This window comes from Anopheles coluzzii, chromosome X, assembly GCF_943734685.1.
Source record: "Anopheles coluzzii chromosome X, AcolN3, whole genome shotgun sequence".
NCBI lineage: Eukaryota > Metazoa > Arthropoda > Insecta > Diptera > Culicidae > Anopheles > Anopheles coluzzii.
The window spans coordinates 3,815,456-3,839,401 of NC_064669.1; the positions used below are offsets into that span (position 1 = coordinate 3,815,456).

Here is a 23,946-nt window from a genome sequence, read left to right on the forward strand (position 1 = left end):
TTTTATTACAGTCTTATTAGATCATATAAGACATTCAAATGAAAAAGGGAAGCTTAATGGAATAACCGTAACAACAACGTAAAAACTATGATAAGATTTAATTAAAAAAAAGTAAACAAAATTTTTAGTTTTTCTAACGCTTTCTCTCTGTCTCTCTCACTCTCTTTTTCTCTCTTTCTCTTTATTTACTACTCTTTACTCTCTCTCTCACTCTATTTTTCTTTCTTTCTCTTTATTTACTACTTTCTATCGCTTTCTTACATATTGTTAACAACTCTTCCTGCCATTCCACAGCTTAGCGAGTCTTTGATTCACGATTCCGTTCAGCTGTCGAGCGAATGATCGTAGCAAATTCAACAAATTGATATTGAACTAAAGAAGGAAGAAATAAGGATTACCATCACAACTACCATCGAATGTACGCTACCATTTCACAGGCACAGTTGCATGAAACATTTAATTTCAAAATACTATATACTATAATGCTAAAAAGTGCCTTGGATTGTTTCATGTTCATTTTTTATTTAGACAAGGAGGCAAATGTGGCAAAGAAACTTGCAATGGAGAAGCCAAATTATTAAAATGTAATGTTTTTGTAATAATTCGTAACTAATTTTAAAAAAATAGTTTTTTTAATTTAAATGTTTTTATTCTGTCAATTTGCTACAAAACGGAACAAGAGCTATATAAAAAACACAAAACATAAAAATATTATTTAAGATTAGTTTTCGTTTCAGCTTGAGCTTTTTTTGACATCACCTGTACCACGTGTCGCACACTGCCGATACCGAGATGTCTAGCTTCCTTTCTCCTCTGCTGGAGGGGATTTTGTTTTTTTTTTGTTTTTGCTCCTGCTGCTGCTTCTTCTACCGTGTGCTAGCACACTATACCATCGCCAAAAGTGATGCTGCCACCGCTGCCGATCGGAGAGTTGCTTCCGGCACGGTCTGGGGTGGAACGGTGACGATGGTCCGGCACTAGCTCCATGAAAAATTCAAAACTAACGCAACACCTCCCAGCGGCGTGTTTGGCATTTCCGGGCCGGGTTGGTTGGATGGTTCTTCCAGGCCGGGAAGGAGGTCGGGCAGTACGAAACTGTCCTGTTTTTCGCGTACGTGGCAGAGCCGCGATCCCTTGTTTGTCGGGCGGCAGTGTTTCGCGTGCCGCATCGTTTCCTTTAGCCTTTGGTCTAAACCTGCCACCACCATCACGGACCAGCTGAACAGTTTTTTTGTTTCTCTCTCTATCTCTCTGTCGCTCTGCCCATTGAGTGGCATTATTTAAACACCAAAAACGAAGCAGCCCAGCAAAAAAAAACCTCCCCATGATGTGATCCCCCATATGCCACCGAGCAAAAGCTTCGCTCACCGTGCTGGAATGTCGGTAATAAACGCTTGAGTGAGTGCGCTTTTTGTCTCGTGCCACGAAATTAAGCCATGTGTGAGTGTGTTGAGCGATGGAAGGACCAGGAAGAAGAAGAAGAAAAAATGGTCACGTGAAAAAAGAACCTAGACAACGGGTAAAAAAGAGCACCCTCAAAACAAACCAACAAAGCAATTTGATTATGGCACGGCGGCGTGCACCGATGCAGCGGGAGTAATTTAAAGTAAAACGCAAAACTACCTCCTGTATGTGTCTCTCTTTCTCTCTATCTCTCCCTCTCTCTCTCTCTCTCTTTCTCTCGCCAGGAACAGTCACTCTTCCGCGAGGACGAGAAGACAGTGAAACAATACGCAACGCGGCAGCCGAACGCTACTGGCGGAAAATTACTCCGAAGGCAAAATGCAATTAGGCGCGTTGATGGGGACGCCGTGTCCCTTACAAAGCCAAGCGTTTGAAGGGATTTTTTTTTGCTGGTGCCAAAGCGTTTAGAATGGTGCACACTGCACGGGCAATGCAGACGGGTTGTGCAAAGTATCACACACAGCTCGCTTGCTTTGAGTTTGTGAGTGTGTTTGGCTGCGCTTGTTTTAAAACGCGTTTTTTGTTTGTACCAGGCGCAATTAGCACAATCAATCGATATCCGGGTGGTCCTGATTGGAACTTCGGGAAGGGAGTGTGGGTGAGTGGGTTGTAGCTAACAGTGCCAGGAAGCCTTAAAGTTAACCTGCTGGAGGTTTGTTACGCTGCAAAGCGGATTAGAGGAGAATCGTTTAATTTACTTGTTGTGAAAAGCTGATGCCCAGAGTGATAGGGGAAGGCAAGTCAAGACGGACACGTTCAGGGAAATGGTAAAAATGTAAGGATATATAGGTGCAACGACCATGAAAATCTGCATACATTATCTTACACTCATGGTTTATCCGAAAATGTGTTGAAATTTTTAAATTTCTATTGATTTTTGCATTTTTTTCATGAATGAAAAACATGATTTTTTTTCGTGCAGTTTTGAAATGTTCGGGTAAGACGGACACCTGATATGGGAAAGATGGACACCATGAAGGCTAAGATGGACCTAGCCATGACCTTTAGAAAACGTTGGAAATTGAAGAGTTTTACAGTATTCCAACAAATTCTATCGCTTTCCACGCCCTGGTACGTTTATAAACCAATTCTTGACCCATTGCAACGACGATTCATTCAGCCGTGAATTTAGGAATTGTAAGCACCGCTTCTAATAGAACGTAGCATGCAGAATCTAGGGCATCTTTTTTTAAATATCGGTCACTAACAGTGGACGTTGCATAGTTGAGGGACTTGTTAATAGGTCCAGCCATTTCTTACATTGAAGATTGAACTTTTTGTACCCCATTCTGTAAAGCCATAGAATCTCTCATCTATTCCAGAACGATTTGATATCAGTACTTCATCTTTTTTTTACTATGAAAGATGTCCAAGTCGTGACAAAATGTTGGATTTCGTGAAGAACCTCATCAGCGTCGAGCGAGTAATATCATAACGCATGACTGCTATTTTCATTTCTCTCATAGTTCAATACCTTCTTAAGTTGCTGATTGGTTTATAGCTTCAAAATACCCTTATTTAAGGTGTTTGAAGAAATACATTCATCACCAATTCATATAAAAAATAAAATATTTCCATCTTACCCGCAGTGTCCGTCTTTACCTACCTTCCCCTACTACAGAGTTGTTTTTTTTTCTCCCAAATTGCATTTTTAGTTTTAAAAGCTGCTTCTAAATGACAGGAATGTTTGCATTCTAATAATAGAATAATTTCAAGCATTCGATAATAGTTGTTTAACTTTTCAAACAACATTTCAAACCACCTTTAATATTGCAAAATAAGCATGACTGTTTTTTTAGGCAATTTTTTGGTCAAAGTTATATTAGTGCTCCAAGGTATGTATGCATTAGCATTAGTTTCTCTTAGTGTTTTTTTTTTATTATTTTTAATAAGCCCGTATACATTACCCGTTGTGTAATTCAGAACATTCATTTCCTTCTCCCTCATTCGTCATATAGTTCAATAATAATTGATTTGAGAACATTTTGAAAATCATCCACCTAACACACCTACAGAGATTCGAACTCACGACCTACCGCACGTAAAGCCGACACACGTTACACACTACACCATGAAGCTAGTCGACCGAGAAGCGGTTGCAACGCAACCAGGTTATACTGAACCGAAGCTACGGTGCACTAACGCTGCTGTTAATATTTCTTTTTTTTGCATTCAGCTCGAACGGCTTTCAGATCGAACGAAAAAAAAGGGTATTGCTTTCCCAAAATAGTCTGCTGCCGGTAATAATTAATAATAAATCTAACAACGCTTCCGCGCATTCTCTTTCGCCGCAATCCATTCATTAAAAACAAGCGACTTCCACTTCGCATCGCCAACAAATGGCTGCCTTCTTTTGCTTCGCTTGATTTTCCGTGCTGCGTCCATATTGCGCGCGGATTAATGTAACCTCTCCCTCTCCCGCGCTCCTCCTTTTCAGCCTTTTCGGCCCGCTTGTTGCTTCAGAGCGCGCGATACGAGCTTTTATTTTGCCGCCCGAGTTGCGCGCGGCGCGCGCAATGCAAATGGATTAAAAATTAATGATCCTTGATGTGGCGGTGCGGTGGACGCGAAAAACAAAAAAAAAAAACAAATCGATCACAACAAATCGCGCCCAGCACCGCGGTCGGGAAAACAAAGGGAGCCACCGCCGCGCTGCCCTAATTATCCATCCACGAGCGGCCCTTCCTTTGGCTTGCCGCTTGGGCCCTGGTTCTTCGTGTGTAACCAGCACCGACGAAGACCCTAATCTCGCTTCACTAGTGTTTGGCGGTACAGGGAAGATTGTTTATTTGCGACGCTAATTGATTCACAGATCTCCGCCCTGGCACTAGTCCACCCTCCCCGCTCCCGCTTGCGGGACATATTTACTCAGAGTGCACACACACACGCACAGCACGAACAGTCTGGTTTGCTTCCTTCCATTCACCTATTACCTGCCATTCGCCCCTGTCGGCCACATGCCCGTCCTCCCTATCATTTGTGACCGATTGAGGCGGAAAATCGGAAGTAATTCGATTTACGCTTTGCGAATTAATCTAGTTCAGTGAATTAGGGAGCCACGCTATCGCCGACGCCATCTCGTCGTCGCCGCCATCGGGCTCGTGTTTGCTCGTGCTACAGCCGAGCACCGGCCGCCAACGAGAAAACGTTAACACAAATCGCTGAATATTTCACATTCCCGTGACCGCGTGGAAAATCTGCATCCATTCCGCTGTGCTCTATATTTGATGAACTTTTTCCCCACCGTGTGTGAGTTGCGTTGCTTCCCTGCGCCCTCATGCTCTCGCTCCTCTCGTGGGGAGTTTTTCTTCCGTGGGTGTTGTTTTTTTTTCTCTCTCTCTCTACCTTCCTGCGAGCCAGTTCGTAAACCTTCCCTTCCTGACCGACTCGTGGGTAATTATAATTATTCCGGACGAAAATGGCACCGGGCTGGGTGTGAAGAGAGCACGAAAGAAGGAGCGAGTGCCACGGTACCGAAAAACCCCCGGCCCCAGCCATGTGCACGAGCATGTTTGTTTACCGGGGCCACTTTCACGCGCTCGCGCTAGTGCAAGGGCAAAGTGAATTAATTATTAATAATTAAAGTAAAATTAATAGCTTCACATCGTTCGGCGTAGCGGGCAAGGAGGCGTGCCGTACCCCGTCCCGGTACGCTGCCAGGTAAGTTCACCGCCAAACCGGCGAGACAACGGCAAAATCTGGCAGGCAGAAAGCCAGCACGCTGAAGCAAGCACGGCTTCTCACACCTTGACGAGGATTGCGAAAACTTTCCACACCTCCCTGGCGCACCGTAAGGACAGACGCAGACAGAGCCCTGATCGTCGGGGCTGCTACTACTGCTGCTGCTGCTGCTGCTGCTGCTGCTGCTGTACGTGTGAAGCAACCTTTTCCGCCTGTCAAAAGGATAAACGTGGGCGGGTGTTTCTTTGAAGCTTTTCGGAAAGGGTGTGAAGGTAAAATCCTCGAGGTGAGGAAAATCTTCACGTATACACACACACACACACACAGCCACGGTAGTTCGAAAAGGCGAAAACTTCCCCGACAGAATGAGGGTTGGTGGGGGGGGGGGGGGTGGAGGAAAAATCGATCGCTTCTCGTCAGCTTTGTTTGATTGATTAGTTCGCTGGCTGTTTGGCACTTTGGCAAACATTTATAAATCGAGCGGAAAACGCCGGCTACGCGATGGAGCGCACGGTGGGAGGGCAAGGAGGGGGGGGGGGGGGGGGGGGGAACGAAAAGCTGCAATAGAAAGCAGCGCAAAGTAAATGGGGCAAAGGGAGGGGAAAAAAAAAGCTTAACGCATCGCGAGTGCAAGACACTCCAGCCAAATACTTCCCCGGCCCGATGCAGAAGCTGCATTCCAGCCAAGCGGTGCTTTTCCCGTACCCGCTCGCTCCTCAATTCCATTCCGTCACTCTTTATCTCTCTCTTTCCTGCTCTCTCTCTCTCTCGCTCTCTCTCAAACTCTCTTTTGCTCCCTTAATTTCACTCTCCTTTTCGCCGGCTCGTTTTGGCAGACGAAAATTTTCGCTGGCTCGAGATTTGGCTCGTAAGTAATGACTTGCAGGAATAGCTTTATCAGGCCAGCACCCTAACGATCCCTTTGACAAGCTGACTTCTTTGACTTGTGTGTGTGTGTGTGTGTGTGTGTGTGTCTTCTTTTTCTTTCTTCTTTATAACACTGCAAGAAACGATGGCTGTACGGGACGGGGAACCGGGCACGGTACATCGGAGGGCAGCCGAAAACCGTGAACGTGAACTTTTTCTAATTGAACTACCCGGTGCGCGCACGGTCGTGGAACCGAACCGGTCGTTAAGGGTGGCTCCTCGCCGCTGTCGGTTGCGTTTTTCACGTTTTTTTTTTGTTGTAGACATTTTAAAGCAAACTTATTTATTTCAATCAGCCATACGGTGCGCGGAACAGATTTTCCATATAAAGCAGGAGACTCGGTAAGGATTGTAAAGAAGAGCACAGGCCCTTCGCGATTCTAGTCAGCTTTTTGTATGGAGTTTGACAGTTGGAGGCTGAAATCATGTAAACACTCCATACTAGAATTATATTCGAGTAGCTGCTCGAAAACACGGTGTTGTTTACATCACGTGGTGGAATCTACAAATCAAAGTGTATGTAGTCCAGGTGGTTTCATAGCATATTTTATAAACTAATTTTGAACATCACTTTTTGACAGTACGGGTGAAAGCTTTTGCTCAAACAAGCTTTCTGGAGGCAAACAAAACAAATCTTCATTCAGAAGCAGAAGCGATAAAAATCAGCCTTTTTAATTGAAACACCTTGGGATAAGCCCACCTGTATATTATACTTACTTAGATAGCTGCTCGAAAACTGCTATACAATGCAACCCGCTGACAGGCTGAAATTTCAGCATACGAACTTAAAACGAAAAGGGCTCCATATACAGGTATTCCTCGATACACGATTTATCTATACGCTACTTGCTAAGTTTGACAGCTCTTCGAGCAAACTGTACTGATTTGACGCATCAATTGTCAAATGCAAAATAAACTTCCCTTTTGTCGAATTTTAAAATCCATTTTAAAAGGTACAGAATTGTAATCTTCAGTTGAAATCAGATTAGATAACTAACTGAATAACTGCTCGCTGGTAGCTGGTTAAAAAAAAGTTACAGGTATCAGAGTCTCATTTTGACCCGAACTTTTCCCGACAGTGATTCGATAAGGGGTTTCAGCTATATGTTACTGCTTTACAACAATTCAAACTTATATTTGCACTGGCAAAACCAAGAATCTTACTAAGATGAAGTAAAACCACATGCAGTACAAAAAAGAGTACAATTTTAAAACATCTAAGGAGCCATCCATCAATTACGCAACGCTCACAGGAATTGAGAGTCATTAGGTAATGTAGCTTCAAACTTTATACTACCAGACAATAGGGAGAGAGTAGGCAAATCCTTTTTTTTACCGTGTTACGTAATTTATGGATAATTGTGGGAAAATGCACTTAATAATAAATGCCTTGTTTTTAAATATTAAATGCCCAAAAACATTCTCAAGTTTGCTACAAAACTGTCCATTGTACGTGTAACGTAGTTTAAGGACACCCCTTTTAACATTCCTTGCAAACAAAATAAGCATTTGCTTTGTTTTTTTTGTGTTCTACGCAGCTGTAGAAAGGTAATTTATGCTCTTTATGAAACAGTCTCACTCTCATCCTTTCCTGCGCTGGTCCTCACCCTCTCGACGCTTTCAAAACCCACGAAAACGCAGGAAAAAAAGTGCATTGAAAGGATTATGCCATTAGCCAGCTCATTCGCCGACCGTTGTCGAACGAATGATTAGTGACTCACGTACGCGTTGCTTCACCGACCCCCCCCCCCCCCCCCCCACCGGTAGCTGACTGTCGCCCATTAGGGAAGAAAGTGGGCCCGAAAATCCACCACAAAAAAATAACAACAGCAAAAAAAACAAAAAACAGCAGAAACGATTGCCCCATACACCACGACCATTCACCCGGAGGAAGCCGCACCATTTTCTTCCCGCCGTGAGCACCCCCACATCCCGGAATGTTCAGGAGGTGTTTTTAGAGCGAAAGTTTGCCAGCGAAAAAGCATCCTCCCGCTTCCTCTCCGGCGCGCCTCCCCCCCCCCCCCCCCCCCCATAATGGGACACGCAGAGAAGGAAGCAGCAGCAGGATCAACGCCACCGTGCAGCTCATCACACGCACAGCCCACCAAATAACAAAATATACCGAAAAACAAGGGCCCCGCACACTACACCGAGGGCGCCCGAACAGCTCTCCCACCCATTTTTGCGGCCCGGTCCCGGGGATAATGGTGCAAGCAGGATCCATTTAACAACCGATACCGGCACCCACCACCACCACCGCCCGGGTGGTTGCTTTATTTTTATTTCTGCTCGCCGCCGTCGGTGCCGCGTGCGTTGTCGTTTCTTCGTCCGGGGCCGCACGGAAAAGTCACGGGCACGGCATATCCACTCCCCCCCCCCCGCCTTCCACAACCCCTCGGCCCAGCAGGCGCTTTATTTTTCGAGCACTTTCGAGCTCTCGGCAAGCCACCCGGCCCCTTCCCCGGTCGGGGCGTTGATAGTGTCCGTAGCGCTACACGGCAGCCCTGGGAAAGGTTTTATTTTTATTTTGATACACACGCACCACCGCACCACCCGAACGCGCGCGTCCCCTGCTCTCCAGGCAGGTTCCAGGGCAGCATTCACACTTCTGCCGTATTTTCAGCATATTTAATGCTTTAATGCTGACTCTCGCTTTCGGGATCGTGCGTTTTCCCCCGTGCGTCTCGGTTGGTGGGTTTGGATCCGGCTTGAAGCAAGCTATTTTATTTTGTTAGGCTTGCCCACTCTTACTTTGGCTACCAACGCGGAGAGGATGAGATGAGTAAGAAAGGTCGAAATGCATTTTTCCCCGTGGTTGGCAAAATTAAATGAAACACGTGTAAATATGTATCTTTTTGCTTGGAATTGTAAGTGTTTTTGCTTTTTGTTTTGTTTTGGAGCCGCTCCCGGTTTCGTTTCAGTTTCAACTTCCAACGGCAAAAGATGGCTTCACACTGGATGGAGTGAAGTCAACCCGAAAGCGTAAAAAACACACACACACACACAAGACGAGCTCGAGACCTTTTTGCGCTAAATTAAGGCATGAAATGTTGCCGCAAAGTGACGGCACCGGTATCAAGAACCGTTTCTCCACTCAGTCTACTCGGTGTGTCCTAGGCATCTTGCATCTTTGCAGACTTGAACCCTGGGACCCTCCACACTTCACTTGCCAATACTTACCCGCCGAGTAGGGGGGAAAAGTTGGCAGCGGCAAAAGGTACCGACTTCAGCAAAAAAAAAAACCTAAATGAGGGGAATATCTTGAATTCAGCCGACAAAATAGAAGCAAACGAGGACGGCGAGGAACACACACTGCAAGCTAGCGAAACTCTGGCGAAGAAAGTACTACCCTGATATCCCGACCCGCAAAAAAAAACCGACCAGAACCGTAATTGGAATGCTGTGCGTTTGAGTCTGTGTGTGTGTGTGTGTGTGTGTGTGTGTGTGTGTGTGTGTGTGTGTGTGTGTGTGCTGTAAGGAAGAAGAGATGCCTGCCCGGGATCTGCCGACACTTAAGCGTTCGGGACAAAAATTAAGATGTTTTTCGTTTGGTATTAAATATTCATGATGTTTGTTGGAAAAACTATGACGAGCGTACCGGGTGTGCTGGGTGCTGGGGACATTGGGAGGCATGTATTACGTCTTACGCCGGATCAGCAGTTGAGCGCCGGCAGGGATCTCGGCTAGGATAGATAGCAAACGGGCTCGGAAAAATAGGCACGCAATTCGAAGATGACAGTGCGCTACGCCTGCCGTCAACTTCCAATAGTGCTCTCCGGGGTTGGAATCGCGCAGGATCATCGGGGCAGGCCATTCATCGGTGGCTTTTGCCGGCGGGGCAATGTAAGCGTGCTGCGGAAGCTACTTAAATATTTAGCAATGAAAAGTGTACCGCCCGCAAGTGTAAACACGGGACCCCACGGCACGATTGCAGCGTTCAAGCGTCGGGTGTAAACGGGGAAAGATGGATAGCGAATAACAAATAAAGAATAAAGTATCACCAATGTTGAGTATCTCCAAAGTAAGAGAAGTGACTAAATGAGCTTCAATGCTAGAAATAGATACGGCTCTCTCTCTCTTTCACGCGTTGGTGTCAAACTTCAATAAAAGTCACTGGTGGCGTTTGACTTGACAAGGATTTGACGCTCGGAACGGGGGAAGGGCAAACAACGCGTTTCGGAGGTGTGCTTCGCTGGCAAAACTTGACGAAAACTCTTCACAACCCAACTGAATGGCTACAGTGGAGGAGAAGGATAGCTAAGGAAGGTGGTGCCTTTAAAGCCAGCCAGAGCCGGGGAAAGTAAGCGCTGCCCGGCGACGGGTTTGCCCCGCTGGAGGAGTTTCGCAATTAGTTCGGAGCAGTTTGTTGGGCGGCCCCCATCGCCACCGACCATGTGGCTAGTGACAGTGACAGGGCCAACCAGACAACGAACCCGGCCGCGCAGGAAATGGCCGAAAATCCTCCAATCCATCCACCACACCACCATGCTCATCTGCATCATGTGTGGTGACCGGTTCGCCTCAACGCCTGTCTCCCGTGTCTCCGAAACGAAAGGACAAACAGAGCTGGGCCCGCCACTCCGGCACCCTTCAGGCCCCGCGAACGAGATAATGAGAAGGAATAAAATTATCATTAATTAATGTTAATAAAGCGCTCGTTTGTAGGGCACTGGCGGCCAGTGGACAGGCCGCGCGGTGGACCAGCAGTAGCAACAGGAGCAGCAATGGTAGCGGCGCGGGTCCCTCTCGGTGCTCATGTTCAGCTTTATCACATTCACGATTTCCGTCAGTCGCAGAAGATTCCCGATTCCCGAAACCGAACCCCGAAAGAAACGAAACTTGCTCGACTAGGCGGCGGAGGGATTGGAGGCAGCAAGGGGCGCAAGGGGACAGACATTGTTCTACGTCCAATCTCGGACTGTCCGTGTGCCGCGGACGACGCCCGGTGATTATACGTATCGTTGAGCATTTTTACTAGGCCCGCACGCTCTTGTCCGCCGTTTCTGTTTGCGTCTCCGGTGCTGAGCTAATGGTTTTGTCCTCCCTTATTTTAGTGTCTTTGTTTTGTTTCGTGTTCTCTCTCGCTTGCCGTCTCATCTGTTTTTCTTTATTTTTCTTTTTTGTTTTTATTTCAACTGCTTTCATTTACACTAACCTTGTTTCGAGTTTGCTCGTCTGCCGTTTTCGTTTTTGTTTCATCTCTTTTTCATCCGTTTTTTTTTCTCTTATTATCTTTCGTTTCTTGCCGGGTTCTATTTATTTCCTAGCTTTGGTTGGTGGTTTTTACTCCCTCTTTTTCTCCCTTTTCTCCTGCATGATGTTTTCATTGCTTCATTTCATCCAACAAAAACGTTTTCCGTTACTTCCCACCAACTATCTCGCCGGCTCTATCTCTGTTTCTCTCTCTCTCTCTCTCTCTCTGCGCTCTAATGAAATTCCACACGCTGGGTGTCTTCGATTTTCCAGCGGGATGCATTCTCGAAATCTTTATCATCCGGGCCCATGTTTGCGCTCCGCGTTGTCGATTCGCATTTTCGTCGCCTTTCTATCGCTTTACTACTTTGTATGTGTGTGTGTGTGTGTCTCTATCCTCCATTTGTGTCCTCTTTGTCGCTTCAAGGCTGCTTGACTATTCGGGCGGACACCATGTATGAAATTTTGGACCATTTCGGGCAGTTGTGCTTGATTAACTTCCAAATTGGAACTAATGTCTTCTTTCTTCCTGCCGTGGGTCATTTTTTTTTTGGGATGGGGAGGTTTTTTTTTCGTTTGTTCTTGTGTATCGTGATTTCTGTGTGTGCGTGTGTGTGTGTGTGTGTGTTTTGGGGGCCACCACGTCTCCAGTCCCATTGCCCGATCAGTGTGAGTGTTTTTTGTTTCGCCTTATCCGTCATCTCCAGCTGGCTCGTCCACGCAAAGGGGAGGGAAAAGCAACAAAAAAGACTCACTGTAACCACGACAGTCGCGTATCGATCAATTAAATCAACGTTTCGCTGCCCCCCTCACACACCCAAACACCCGTAAACGCCACGGGATAATCGCTCACTGCCGGAAGCCTTAGAGGGCTTGCCTTTCTTTTCTCACCTTCCGCCCAGCGAGCGACTCCACTTGCAAAACCTGTCTCAAAATACAAAAAAAAAGATAGTCTGGGACGGAAGAAGAGAGCAAAATAAGCGTATGGTTAACTGCGGAAAATACTAATGAACCTGATCGCGGGTGAGCAACCATAACCAGAGAACGCACGCCCGTTGCGCCCGAGCTCAGATTGGCTGGAATGAGTCGCGTGCACCACAGAAACCGGGCATTTTTCCAGACACTGTTCTGGAAATGGTAATGCAGTGAGAGCTCTCGCAAAGTTTGGAGTGCTCTTGCGTTTCACGGTTGAATGAGCATTCAGCGAACATTGTAAAAATGTCTTTAACTTTATTTGCAGATGTTATTCAGCAGCGGCACCAGACAGGAATGGACTTAGCGCATTAGAATTCAGCTACTTTTCGCTGTGTAACTTCAACAGATTCGTTACATTCGATAGTTCGACCACTGGGAGGTGCCTAACCGGAAGACCTAACAATCCTCCAACCTTTTTCGTTGCCAGTTTAGGAAGTTTGCTACCAAATGACAAAAAGCTTCAACTCCAGACAGTAAACCCCGTGGATGTTCTTGTTTGATCGGTTTCAAGAAAAGATCATCAGAATCATCCTCAACAGCCCGAACAGTCGAATGCTGCTCGTTTGCAGAAAAACTCGTGCCCATTCAACCAGCATGCGATGCGATAATTAAACTAGAAAGTAATTGCTATCGTAAAAGCTGAAAGATCCTAAAAACTAGCGCAAAACAATGAAGATGCAAGCAATGTCCCGATGTACCAGTGCACCTCCACGTAACAGCGGCCGCCGTCGCGATTAAAACGGATTAGAAGTAGCGCTGTGTAATTAAGCCCATTACAACACTCCATTCAACACACACACACACACACACACACACACACCCAGTACCCTCTAATGCAATAGCGTTGAGTTCACTGGAATAGAAGTACAACTCCAACAAACCTGCAACTTCCACACTCCCGTGCCCCGCACACACACACTGATTGAATCAATGTGAGGTCGTATCACGACGACGGTGACTGTCTCTGTATCGGAGTGTGTAATGTTTTATAATAAAATCAACCATCGCCTGGGGCGCAGGATTCCAGTGCTGCATGCCTGCTGGAATCCGCACAGCGGCTCTCCCGCACACCGAAAAGAACCAAATTGTTGCATCAATCAGGTCCACACAAACACCCCGCACCAGGTCCGGCAGCATTCCCGCCGGAGCCACCATACGCATTCCTTCGTGCCGTGGTGCCCGCTCCCGCGGCATACAATATTTGAACCCTTTTGCGCGTTCGCGTGGCACACACACACGCACATTCGCCAGGATGCAACGCCAATCGAGATAATTTATTGCAACACAAACGTTAGGGCATGAGCCGGGGCGATCCAAGGGTAGTGTAGTTGGCGCACGGCTAAAATTAGCTCAGCCCAGTGTCACACATGTGCGGCTGTGTGCGGCATCATCATCACCGTGGGCAATGCACCAGCAGTACAGCAACGGTGTGCCCCGCGGCGAGCGCATCCAACCTTTCGCCGCGATTCGTTTGCGACCCTGTAATGACGATAACAATTAGGCGGAAAAATGTTGTGAAACATAATCTCGGCACATTCGGGGGAGGATGAGCAGCGGGATGCGGCTTCTCGCTCCCGGGTTGCGACCTACATACCGAGACCCTGGAAGCCGTCACGTGCGTGTGCGTCCTCTACATCAGCTCGCATCACGTTTCCAAATATGGACGTGTGTGTGTGTGTGTTGGCTGCGGTTTCGTAAATTTTCGCCGAACCGCAGAAGACCAGCGGGACGCGCAAGCGGACGCTTGATTGATTGAAGGTTGTATGGCTGCGTGCATCGCGACGATCGTGGTTTTTTCAAGACTCAAACATACACCAGACCTGGGCGGAGGCGTCAGTAATGTGAGCGATATGCGCAGGGAGCCGAGACGATACCTACCAAATAAATAAATGTCACTTTGGAGCTGCACGACGACGGGCATTGTGGGGGACTTGCCCCTGCACAGTAATCGATTCCTTCCCGAAGCATGCACGGAGCTACTGCAGCCTTTTAGAAGCGTTCAACGAAGTACCAGATGTACCAGCAAATCAGGCAATTTGGGCAGTGTAGTCCAGTGCGGGCCCCGGTGCGTACGATTGTTTGTACAAGCTGTAAGCCTGGCGTGTGCCTGTGGCTAAGATCCAGAACTCCACAACGTCCCCCCCCAAAAACCGACTAAAAAAATCTCAAGAAAAAGGCAACATCCCTTAACATCCAAAACCCCAAAAGTCTCACTTCCTCTTTGCTGGAGCTGACACGAGCACCGACGTACCCGGCGAAGGGTGCAAGCAATCCAACGCCCCAGTGCTGTCGCCGCCCGTGGTCAATAATTATTCCGGTCACAGCGCCCTAGGAAAGTTTCCCCCTCCTGCTGAAATCTCTGGTCGATTTCATCCTCGCCCTCTCCACCCACTGGTGGAGGGAGTGGGCGAGAACGCGTTTCCACCAACGCGCGCGCTGGATGACAAGAGAAATCAATCACAATTCAACAACAACAATGGCTAGGAAACTGGTAGTCCCTCTCCCATACCTTCTTGTTCCGTTTGTGTGGCATTACCCGGGCGAGGTGGTGAACCCATCGGTCAAACTGTTCTTTGGGGGTTTTTTTTTTCTTTCTTGGGTTTGGATTTAGGGGGACGGAGAGCGAGCTCCAATGTAACTGGAAATTCCAAATCCCCCCGGCAGGGACTGGTTGGTTTGGGGACTTTTGACATGTTTGGTGCGGTGGGTGAATGCGGAGAGAATGGTTCTACAGAATTTTTTTGCCAAAACTTCGCCATGAGCTAGCACTCATACACTCCAGCAGCAGGACAACATGAAGTGCTGCTTTTGTTTTGCTTCTTTGCTTTTTGTTCTGCTGCTGCTGTTGCTGTTGTTGTAGAAAGAAATGAAGAAAAATGTACTAACTACACCCACCCTCGGCGAAAGAAACAGTGTGTAGCGCATATTCACTTGTGTTGACTTTGAGGATGGGCGGGCGGGAATGGTAGCTGCAATGCGAACGAAGATAAAAAGAAGCCCAATGGGGAATTTGTGTGTGTGTGTTTTTTTTTTGCTTCTTCTTTCTCAAATTACCGCTGGACAAGCAGCGCTGCGGGGACGACGCAAATCACGACACCAAAGCTGACGTCGTCACACGTGCACCGTGTACTAACGGCGCACTGTACGTGCCGGCATGTAAAGCGGAGAGTTCAGGCGGAGCGACTGGTGTCAAAATAAACCGACACGCGCCGTACAACTACCGCAGAGAAGTCAAACATACGGCACGCCTCGCGATGTCGCTCGTTCTGGTTCGCCACCTCTTGAAAACAAATGCGAGTTTTCGATAGTTGCACTGTACACTGTAGTTTACGCTTCATTGTAAAAGTATCTTCCGCTAGACAGTCTTCACAAAATCAATCATTTGTTAATCAAACAATGGTACAAGCACAAATTATGACACTTTGTCTTTGTAGATTAGTGGTGGGAACTCGGAATCGGACCTATCCGATTCCGATTTCGTGTTCGGAATCAACTCTGGAGCCGATTCCGATGCTGGAATCGATTCCGATTCCGGATCCAATTCCGGATCCGATTCCGGATCCGATTCCGGAGCCGATTCCGGATCCGATTCCGGAGCCGATTCCGGATCCGATTCCGGAGCCGATTCCGGATCCGATTTCGGAGCCGATTCCAGAACCCATTCCGGAGCCGATTCCGGAACCCATTCTGGAGCCGATTCCGAAGTTGACTCCAGAGCCGATTCCAGAGTTGACTCTGGAGCGAAATCAATCCGGAAATCTCCATAAGAATCGATCATTTACAAGCAAATTTTGATTTTTTGCGCTTATCAACACGTAGTATGATTGGACCCAAGCACCTATGTTTAAGACGATACCGAAACTGACTCCGTTTGGAAGCCGCTTCTAATTTAGGACCCAATTCCGATTCGAGAACCGATTTCGATTCCAGAACCAATTCCGGAGTCGATTCCGGAACCGATTCCAATTCCGGAGCCGATTCCGAAATCAATTCGGGACTAGATTCCGGAACCAATTCCAGAGTCAATTCCGATTCCGGAAACTGATTACGGAAACTGATTCCGGACCTACTATTCGGAATCGATTCCAGAAAACTGCGGAGCTTACCGGAATCGATTCCGACAAAAACTTCATTTTTCCCATCACAGAATCTTACTAGAAAAAGTTTGTCAATTGCTCTCTAGTTATCAGAAAGCCTTCTAGGTTGTTTAACAAAAAGTAGTAAATGGTTTAAAGTTCTTTCAAAGTTCTGTGTAGTTTGTTTCATGAGCTACATGATGTTGAATCTGAAGGAATTTAATTTCCTTTGGTTCATGTAGTACATTCTTCATGTAGGGGGAAAACAAACTAAGACCACAAGCTCCTGAAATCTATCTTAAACCTGTGAGAAATCACTTTGAGCCCCTCGGAATACTTGCAGTGTACTGAAAACATTACACGTTTGCTGGGCAAAGTAGGTCCCGAGCTGGCAGAGATAGTTGTTCTTACATTCCATCCAGATTGGTACAACCCTATATTGTTAAATCCGTGCAAAAATTGAGTAAACATACTTATAATAAGATGAGTTGAAACTGAGGACAAACGAACGTTTTGTAGTTCGTGTTCTTGTCAAATAAAATTGTGCAAGAATTGTGTTGAAGTAGTTCCAGTACTACTTCATTGACTGATTAAGAATTCTTTCTCGTAAACACGATACACACTGCTTTTGTTGTGCGTGGCAGCAAGGTCAACGCTGGAATCGCTACATCATGCACTAAGATTGCTCCATTTGGGATGATTTTTCGTTACTTGGTTGCTCTTTTCACCATCACACAAACGCCTGCGACCGCATCGTAACGTTTGATGTGTCGCTCTGTCGCTTTCCGATTTGCGCGAGCGAGCGCCCCTTTTCCCTGCACCAGCAAAACGCGCCGATAGTGAAAGGGTCATCTTGAAAACGGGGTGACTGGGTGACATCTCTGCCCGTTACCTCACAACAGCACGATCAGGCCGTAGTGCCGCGGCCTTGGGCGGCTAGGTTTTGCGTAGGCGCGTCCCCGTCAGCACACGGCGCTTGCAACAGTGCATCGTGCCCAGCAGTGCCCGGTCCCCCGGTACGCTGTTCGAGCACACGATGCTGATGCAATCAGGGCCGATGGAAAACAGGTTAGCAGCAGCAGCAGTCCGATCTGCCCACGCAGAACTCGGCGCTTCGCGTAACAAACTGGTTAGGTGTGCGGACCGACCTGACGCCGGGCCTGCTGTCGCCAGTGCAGTACCACTGGCTTTGTTGGAAAGGGTTGAGAAAGGAGGCACGGAGCGGTAGCTACTGCCCGGGGGAAGATTATCGAAGCCAGAGGAAGGCAGGGGTGGCCTTTTTTTTACGCAATAGCCGACTGGTCGGGTCGGTTTTGGGGGAAGATGCCGCTTGTGCAGCATTACAGCAGCGGGCAGTGAGCTGGGTAGTCGAGGTTACAACTGTCACTCAGCTGTAGATGCTGGTACGGGTCATGCGGTGCTAACCTTTTCATAATTACAGTATCCAACAGCGTCCACCCTCCAGCGGACGTGTCAAATTACTTGTTCTGCACAACCACTCCACACAAACGCAAGCCTTGGCAGTAAACCACCGACGCAGCAACTCCCAAACGATCCCCTGAAGAAAGCCTCGAGCATCGAGCGGAAATCCAACGACACCCATTGGCATCTTCGCAGCTGGTGGGCCACCGTTCTTCGATTATTGACGCGACTTTACGATCGTACCTTGCGGTTCTATGTGCCCACAGTAGGTCGCTCGGCCGTGTCGCCCCGCGCCGTAAAATGCTAAATGAATCACTTACTGCGAACGCTCCCGCCTAGAGGGCGTGCTAAGAGGGATGGCAAAAAATGGATGACAACTGCCACCATTTTAGCGGATCAGGGAGGGAAGGGGGGGGGGACTGCCGGGGGCAGGTATGCAACTGCACGTGCATGTAGCATCGCCGAGTGCTTAATTAGCGTTAATTGACATGCATCTCCTTTTCTTTGGGCGGCCGCCGACCCCTTCGCCAAGTGCCCCTTCGTCCCCCCCCCCGGGGGGGGGGGGGGGGGAAGCTAATCAACAGTTTGCGCCCCCTCGAAAGCGATGGCGAGCCATCTGCAGGGGACGTTCTAAAGCCTTGCCGTGTTGGCTTGGGCGGGAACTACAACAGGGAGCGGCAGGCTGAGGGCTTGACCTTTTCCATTTCGCGCAGTCAACTCTGCCCCATCAAATGGGTTGTGGGCGGCACACGGTATGCAAATGTGTGCTTGCAAGCTTCGGCCTTCAAAGCAGGCGGCCTTTTTTTTGTTGCGAGGTAGCGCAGAGCCTTTCCGCGTCCATGTCCGCCCGGTTGCATGCTATTTCCGGTCGGCGGCGTCCAAAGGCGTGCGTGGCGGGCGGAGCAGAGAATCAACAGGAAGCGCCAACACCACTGTAGGGTGCTGGTAGTGCAGCCACAGTTGGGGGTGGGGGTGGGGGCGTTTTTTTCTCGGGAGGGGGGATGTAGGAAAATTAATACAAGCAATTAGTGTCCGTCTCGCTTTCTCCACACCGCGGAGTTTTCAGTTTGACTCCTGCCAGAGTGCACCGAAAGGAAAAGGAAGGAACTTCTTACTTCGGAACACACACACACACACACACACACACACACATACAAAAAAGCCAGCGAAAGGATGCAACTTTGAAGCAACTTTCTTCATCACTTCCCCCCAGTGCTGGGACTTTGCTGCAAGGTGGGCCGCGGTTCTGAGGCCGAGAAGGACGCAGAACATTAAATTTCCCTCCCCCACCGTTGCTAAAGGTTTCGCTGAGCGCGCGCGCCCGGCGGGGCTGGCTGTAAAACAAAAACACACCGGAGCCGGAGCCGGAACAAAACACAAACAATATTAGTTGCCGAGGTTTTTGCACAGGTGTATGTGTGTGTTCCTTTGCTTCTCTTTCGGGCCAAAACCCTCCAAGCTCTGGAGTAATTGATGCCATAAAGTGTGCGGGCAGTGTGCTACTGGAGTCCCTTACGAACCTTTCGGGGCTATCTTTTTTTTTTTTTTTTGTTGGACTGGACGATGCACCATCCAACATGGCGGCATGGCTTGGAAGGAATCAAAACCAGCGATTGGGAAGAACGTCCTTGTTCTTCGTTGTCAATGTTCGCAGAGCTGCTGAGAGTGGTTCGACTGCAGCCCAGGACCTCACCGACGACTGCGGCACCAACCCCAGGACGTCGGGAACTTCAGGAACGCACGCGGGATATCGATTATAAACCACCCTCGAAGAGGTCCAAGATCACCAGCGGTGGGGGGTGGGGGGGGGGGCAGTGAATGTGAATGCTAGCGCCCTGCCTACCCCAACCCGCCGTGGACCTCGCCCCAGGTCCTAGCGCCTGAGATCTATTCCAAAACATTCCACCGAGGTGCCCGTTTTACGTGCCAGCGTAGGTTCGTGGGTGGTTTGGACCGCGGGGGGGGGGGCTTGTTCCGCTGGTGATTAAGCACGCCATCCCCGGGAGCACCTGGAAGCGGCAAAGGAGCACCCGAGTGGTCGCACACACAGCGGCGCGCGCGTGTAGTTGGGGAAAAACTTAACGGAATTGTTTTGCTGCCGTTGTATCCAAGGGCGACTGAATGGTTCCGCGTGTGTGTGTATGTGTGTTGCCTCAGTCTCTTTCAATCTTCTCTCTCTCTCTCTCTCTCGTTTGTAGCTTTTCATTTGCAACACAACACAGAGCACCAGCACTAGCCGAGAACGCTCCCAGTCCGTACGCACACCCAGCAGACCAGCAGCCAGTGTGACAGCAGTGGCGGCACAAATTAGTTACCGTCCGCGAGGACTATAGCCCCCCCTTTGTTTAGCTACGTGTGTGCGTGAACATGTACATGCATGGTGGTGTGTTTTTATTTTACCGGGTGTTCGTTTGGGGTCCCCTTAGCAACGAATAGAGAGAGAGAGAGAGAGAGAGAGAGAAAGCCCAGGAGAAACATCAATAGAACCACGCGTCGAGTCACACATCGCCCGAGCGAGAACACCGAAAATCTCGGCACAAATCTTCCAGTTGCATTGTGTGTGTGTATGTGTGTGTGTGTGTGTGTGTGTGTGTGTGTGTGTGTGTGTGTGTGTGTGTGTTGACGCCAAATCGGTTTGGCAGGTTTTATTTGGTTTACGTACCCCGTACGTTCGCGTAACAGCGGCTGCGTTGATGCCTTGTCGCTTATCATTTTTACACTCCACCGCACCTGCAGCGCAGATGGATTGCGATTATACTTTTACTGAGCGGTGTCGGGCCTTTGTATTCCAGCTCCTTGTTTTGGGGGTTTTCGCGGGGTTTTTTTTTGTTTCGTTTTCAAAGTCATGAATTTCCCAACCGACATCGTGATTTTCTCACCTTTTTCGTGTTGCGCATATTGCGGGCTAGGCGAGGAAACGCCTCCGGCCCACAGAAATTATTGATCACTTAGTGGAGTGGGTCCTCTGTTTGAAGGATGCCTTTGCCATGCAGCCCAACAGCAAAAGTAAAAAAAAAAAGGGTTTTACAAAGCACAAACGTCGGGAAATGCCACAGCACAAGAAACGGTGAGTGGCGAGCCAGCCGCACTACGCTATTTTTTTTTTCCAATTTTCCTTCCTTTTTTGTATCCACCTGCAGAACCTCCGTGTACCTCGGAGCAGTGGGTCCGGTGGTGCAAATGTAAGCCCTCCCTCCCCTCCCTTGCCGGCTGCAAAAGGGGGAAACACCGGGGGGGGCAGCGAATTTAAACTCACAGCAAACTTCGCAGCCTGCCGAGGGGAAGTCCAGGAGGGTGCCGGTCGGCATATGGTGACGTGAAAAGTCGCAGAAAACTTTTGCGATATTGTCCTCGCCGAGCTGCTAGTGGAAAACGTATGAGTGTGTGTAGAAAAACGAGGAATAAAAATCAAGCGCAAACACACACACACACATACATACATAGACACACACTGGAAAAAGGCCACACGGACCGCATTCACGTCCCCGGCGCGTACGCACACGTGCGAGGCACACCGACTCCTTGACCTAAAACGTGCCGGGTGGAATATGGTGGAGCAAGGAGAAGCAGGGAGGGGGGGGGGGGGGGGGGGGGTTAGAGGACTGCGTCGCGCTACGCGGTTAATAAGCTACGCGAAAACCGTTTACTCGGAAGCCGTATATCTTGCACCCGGTAATAGTGGAGCAGCTCTCCGCCCCGCCCGGTTAAAGACGACCTCTTCAACTGCCGAGAGGATCCGGGTAACGACACATGTGAACATGTGCTTCGGTACACTACTTCACATCGCACTCACTATGTGTGTGTGTGTGTGTGTGTGTGTGTGTGTGTGTGTGTGTGTGTGTGTGTGTGTGAGAGGGTACAAGAGACTGCCATAGTTAAATTGATTTAGGAAAAAGTGTGCATGTGAACCTTAGATTTCCTGGATGTCACGGATCCCCGGGTAGGGTGGGTCACACAGGTGGATGCTGACATATGGGTTGCACCTATCACACGCACCTTTACCAAAGAGAAGGAAGGAGGAGGGAGGGGGGGGGGCGTACACTTTGCCTGCTCCAAACCATGTCTTGTATGCAGCAAGACAACCTCTGGGTAGGAGTTGCAGATATTCCACAAGATCTGACCCGAATTAGGCACGGTTGGAGCAAAGTGGATGAAATTCACCGCCGAACTTCGGAGACGAGTTTGGAACGTAAGTCAACTGTATCTTTCCGTACAACAGTGTTGGTTGTGGAGAAAATGACAAAAGTCTTATTTTCCAATGAATTGAAATTAAAATCTTTCTTACCTGTAAGTTGACTTGCAGACTTGGCGCGTTTCGCAAACAGCGGTTTTTTTTTTGAGTTTGTTTGATTGTTGTATTGCTGAGGATGTTGTTTGCTGTTTCGAAATGATTTCCGCGCGCACACTTCACTCACTCACAACACCACCTGCACCTACCTAAACCCTAATGTCCTTCTCAGCCCTTTTTTTTTTTAACGCACCCTGCTATACACTCACCTGCTTATCTGTCTCTACAGTGGGGGCCACTCTCGTGTTTCCCCTCAAACAACCCTCTGGGCAGGGGATTCCCGCAAATTGGAAGTTCCCGCACACGTAACGGTGGCCTGCCGCGCGCGTTAGAATTCCTGCGTCCACTTCCGACACACACACACCTGATGGCCCCCCGCTAGCGATATCCTGGCAGCTTGCACGCACCCCGCTAAGCGAACCCCCATCTACACCTCACACAAACACACGCACGCACGCACCGTGGACAGTGTGCTGGGGCCACACTACTGGTGGACGGGCGGGCAACACAAACGAGGCGGAAAACCACGCACCAACAACACGAAAACCGTCGAACACCACCAAAAGCCCCGTGTGTGTGCGCGCCTAGAGCAACCGCGTCCGGGAAAACCGGCCTCAGGGACGAACTTTCATTGCATACCGACCGCCGTATGCTAACTAAATTATGCCTGCCGAGCTCGGACTGCGTCAACCTGGAACCGGAGCCGTCCGCTCGTGCCCGCTCGTGAGCGTTTGGCTGTGTGCGTTGCTCGGAGTCCTTGCCTCGTTGCGCTGTGTGCCCAACAGTCAAAAGCCGAAGATTTTATATTGACCTTTCACTTTTTCTATCTGTCTCTCGCTCTAATTTGAGCGATTTTCCCCTGATGAGTGTCCCCGAGCCTCCTCGTGTGGTTGTTGTTGTTGGAAGTTGAAACCGAAACCCCCTCGTGTGCTGCCAAAATCAGCGAAGAACGAAATCGAGTGGCTCAAGCGAAAAAACGAAAAAAAATGACGAACGAGTGTGCTGTGACAATAACACACACACGCACAAGGCGACAACCGAAATCTGGTGCGATACCGGCCGAAGCCCGAAGCCTCCTGGCGCTGCTAACCTGTGCTACGGTGCCGTGGCTGCGCGTGCTCCGACGCACCAACACTAGTTGCGGTGCGGTGGGACCTGTACACAGCAGCGGTGTGCTGCGGCCGGTGGTGAGGCTGGCTAGGCCCGGCTGGTGTGGCGTGCGGGGGACACTTCGTACGAACACGTGCCGTGTTCGAGATTCGGTCGCTCGAATTTTGACCACTGCCGGCCCATTCGCCTATCCCACCGTGCGAAGCTGCAGCTAATTCGGTGCTACCGGATGAAACGCGGCAAACGGCGACGCTGCGACACGTGTCGCGCAACAAAATCGGTTGCGCGGCGAATAAAACAAAACAAAAGAAGAAGAGAAATATCGTTGGGACTTTTAAATTTGCGTGAACCAAGGGCAGATCCAAACGCACACACAGACGCTTGGAGCTAACGATGGTTCACAGCTTCCACAGCAAAGCCCCCGCCATCACCACCACCACCACCATTTGGTCTTTTTTTTTTGTTTTCGATATTAATATGTTTTGTTTTTCGTGTCCAGCGGGGACTGGCCCGAAACTAAAATGCTGATGAGTACAGGTAAGAAAACCGGTTTGGGTTTTTCGGAACGGAAGCGCGTGTGTGGCGCGTTCTGCCCGCGTTCCCAGTACCTGTGTGAGAAAGAGAGAGAGAGAGATGGTTGACTGTGCCGCGGACTAGGCAGACCGGCGCAAGCGTTAGAGAATCCTAAGCCAACCATGGTTGGCCGGACGCGGTCGTGTGCCGTTGCGTGTGCCACTCGACCGTCGTCGTCGTCGGTGGATGCATCGCAAACCCCGGGATGGATGGGAAGGGGGGGGGGGGGGGAAAGAT

General features: G+C 49.0%; 1 protein-coding gene across 2 annotated transcripts in view; it reads right to left on the reverse strand.

Annotated features, from left to right (window-relative positions):
* LOC120951088 (irregular chiasm C-roughest protein-like) overlaps nt 1-22,797 on the reverse strand; it is a 199,220-nt gene extending 176,423 nt beyond the window's left edge. For both annotated transcript variants that reach the window (XM_040369633.2, XM_040369615.2), the window contains exon 1: nt 22,024-22,797. The gene's annotated coding sequence lies outside the window, so the exon portion shown is untranslated. The remainder of the gene's footprint in view (nt 1-22,023) is intronic.
* Nucleotides 22,798-23,946: the final 1,149 nt, after the last annotated feature.